Raw genomic sequence first — 3,803 nt, forward strand, 5'->3', positions numbered from 1 at the left:
TTCATTGTTTGCCCCATAAGAACCCTTACATAGACCTCAAGAACAAGTTCAGTGACATGCATTTTAATGATGGTACCCCTAATTGGTACAAATATGGGAGTGGAGATGGTAGGTGGAAGTATGATACTGAAGTTCTTACTACTATCTTAGAGGTTGCGGAGAATAGCTATGAGGATGGGAAGTACTCTGCGGGTCTAGGTATGGGCTATGGAGGAATAGAAAGTGATGGTGAGGATGGCATGATTCATGATGAGCAAGCTAGTGATGTTGAGGAGGACGATGATGATGATGATGTAGTAGAGATTGAGAATCCTAATCCTGTAGTTCCTGAACCATCAATTGAGATATCTAGTGGATCTGAGGATGAGCTTGAAGAGAATAATTGTAACGCCCCGACTTTTCGGCTCCTAAATTATCGGTAATGAACCGTACTTAACTGATCATTAGCAGCGGAATTAGGCTTAATTAATCCTGGGACCTGTGGGTATGGGCCCACAAATAAGATAATCCTCAAATAACATATCTTAAATAATACAAATTTTTCCCAAAAATAAATAAAATAATTCTCATTTCGATATCCCCATAATAAACTACCAACTCCAGTAATAACTTTGACTTGAGAACTTGAGCTCCTTAATCGAACCTGTACACCGTCATAAAAATAGAAAACAGGAAAAACACAGAAAATACAAAAATGAGTGGAAAACTCAGTAATATTACTCCAGCCCGTCAAAACGGTTTTATTTTGAAAATTATTTGGCACATATCAATCATTAGCATTTATTGTTCGGAAACAACTAACTTAATCTCGTTATCTTGAAAACTGTGTCGGCAAGGAATCATTTCCTTTACAGCTCATTGGCAAGTACAGGCTTTGGCGGGACTTTTCTTACATCTTTTCAGGTGGGAACTGTTTCCCTTTAACTTTGACTTTGACTTGCCTCTACCTGTAACTCGCCCATTTACTAGTTCAGTTCACTTTTCCAGGCCGACAAAAGCAACATCGTATTTCTTTAAAATAACTTTATAAATATTATAATTATTTCCGAACAACGTCTTAACATCATAACATCATGATCATAATCATAAACATAAACATATATCATATCATTTATCACATAAAACACATAATAAATATATAATCACATAATAGTCACACATTTCATATACGGGCATATAAACTTAAGTACGGGACATAAAAATTATCTTAACATATACGGGCATATAAGATAAAATGCTAGACATAATAATTACATAATAATACTTTTAGATACGGGCATAAATATAATTGCTAGACATAAGTATTACCTCGATCGATCCTTAACTAAAACGTTTGAGCCGAACACCTTATACTCCAAATACTTCCCGTAGTTTCCAACCTCAACAATATGCATTAATCATAAGATCCTTTAATTAATTTAGTAATATGCCTACTTAAAATTATGATACTTAGAACTTAATAAACTTTTACCTTTATGGAAAAATAAACCCAAAATAGTTCTTTCTTTACTAAACTCACGGTCCACTATCTTACTCCATAAGATTGTTGGCTCCTTAACATAAAACCATGGCCCACACCTTTAAAATCCAAGTACTCAATAAAACAAGACCATGAGAATTCAATCAGAGAAAGAATAGCAGTAGTCACGCAACAGCAGCAACACCCGTAGAAAAAGGGCCACAGCGGCATGGACACGGCGACGGGGAAAAGGTGGTGCCGGGTCAGGGTTCTGGGCACTGGTCCGAGGCGGTGAAGGAAGGATTCGCCGGAAACAGGTGGTGGCAGCGGTGGAGCCGCGGTGGTGAAACAGAGGAGAGAGAAAATGGGTAGTCTTTAATGGTGAAAAATCAAGGGAATAAATAAAGAGGGAAACAAATTAAGCTTAGAATAACAATCAGAAATATCAATTGCTTTTAACTTGCATAAAAATGGAGTTTGGAAGAGCAATTTATAGAAATGGTTGATATTGATGAAGTCACAAAATTGGAAATTATTTATGGACAATTGGCAACCAAGTTATCAAGGTTTTGGCACGTATAAGAGAGGAAGAAAATTTGGGGTTTGCAATGCATTTGGACTGAAATGTGAGACAAAGAGAAGTCAACAATATTTTTCAATCAATCTTTTCTCATGGAGGTTACACGTATAAAAGGAAGGTTGAAGAGGAGAATGGACTTTGTTCTTTTTATTTGACAAAGGGCAAAATGATAAATTACAATAGAAATCAGATTTTTGAGTAATAATGGCTTGAAAGAACAAGTATGTAAAAATATATTGGGCTCAATTAATTGGTATTATGTCACAGTAAAAAGGTAGACATAATACGATAATCAAAAATAGATCGGAAAAATTTAGGACGTAATTACGTTAATAATCGTAATTACAGAATAATAAAAGAGGCTTAAAATACGGGGTGTTACAATAATGTGGTTGATGTGGAGCAGGGTGATGAGGCTATGGATGAAGACTCTGACCCGGAAGAAGACTTGGATGATCCTAATGATCAAGACTTTACTCCAGAGCAATACAAGGAAAGAAATGACCGTCGTGATGATGTTAGTGTTTAGAGAAATGTAATCCTTAGTTTTTATTTTTCGTTGAATAATAAAGTAGCAAAGCTATTACTTATGGTTGTTAGTTCTATCATAGTTTGAGGAATAAATGTTATGTCATTAGTGGATGTAAGACCTATTCGTTGAAGCATTAATAAAAGGATAGAATTTCTTTTTCGTTATCTCTTAAGTTCAATTTTCAATTCTAATTTCGTGGGTATCACAAATGGATTAATTTCTATTTCTTCAATGAAATTTTATGTGCAAGGTGGTCAAGTAGCAACCATCTAAATTACATGCATCGAATAGTGGGGTGAGAAGGCCCAAAAGTGGCGTCAACTTCCCCCTAGGGCACGTGTAACTGTGTTCTTGTTGTGAGTGGGTTCGTTGTCGAACTAGTGCCTTGGTAATGTCATGTCCAACCAATATTAAAGTTAGCCTTTTATTTTATTCAGGAGAAGGGATATGGCTAACCAAGAGATTTCTGAAGTGGTTAGACAACTAGCTGAGGTAGTTCGAGACCTAGCTCAATCTAGAGCCAACCTAGTGCATGATCCGGCTGGGGAAATGTTTAAGAAAATAGCTCAAAGAAAGCCTCCACTGTATAGCGGAGCGATTGAACCAAGTGTGTTTGAAAACTGGTTTAGAGAGTTTGATAAGCTTTAGCTGTGAATTGCCCCAAAAACCTTCGGGTGAACAGTGTTGTGTACTACCTGAGAGGTGAAGCTGATTTATGGTGGCAACGATGTGAGAATACCCTTAGAGCCACACCTAACTTTGGGTGGGAAGCATTCAAAACCGCTTTAAGGAACAAGTTTTACCCACCTTATCTGAAGAAGCAAAAGGCGCAGGAGTTCATCGAACTCAAAATGGAGGGTCTATCTGTAACGGAATACTATTCTAAGTTTATAAAGCTGTCTAGGTTTGCACCGGAAGTGGTGGCAACGGAAGAGCTCAGGGCTCAAAGATTTGAAAATGGATTGACCATGGACTTGCAATTGTTGTTTCTTGGAGAGACCTTTACCTCATTAGACACCCTGTACGGAAAAGCTGCTCACCTGTATGGGTTACAACAAAGGAAGAATGGGGGTACTGAAAAGAGAAAGGATGGTGGAAGCTCGAATCAAGGGAATAACCATCAGAATCAGGGGAATTTTAAGAAGCACAAAGGAAATGGGAACTTCCAGTTTAGGGCTAACAATGGTGGTAATCGCAACAACCAAGGTGGTGGAAATCAGTCTGGAAGGAAT

General features: G+C 37.4%; 1 long non-coding RNA gene across 1 annotated transcript; it reads right to left on the bottom strand.

Annotated features, from left to right (window-relative positions):
* Positions 1-455: 455 nt before the first annotated feature.
* On the bottom strand, positions 456-2,170 carry LOC110797623 (uncharacterized). The gene is made up of 2 exons (XR_002535885.2): positions 1,309-2,170; positions 456-643 (listed from the first exon to the last, which is right to left on the bottom strand). It is a non-coding gene; the product is annotated as an uncharacterized lncRNA (long non-coding RNA).
* Positions 2,171-3,803: the final 1,633 nt, after the last annotated feature.

This window comes from Spinacia oleracea, chromosome 6 (assembly GCF_020520425.1).
Source record: "Spinacia oleracea cultivar Varoflay chromosome 6, BTI_SOV_V1, whole genome shotgun sequence".
Lineage (NCBI taxonomy): Eukaryota > Viridiplantae > Streptophyta > Magnoliopsida > Caryophyllales > Amaranthaceae > Spinacia > Spinacia oleracea.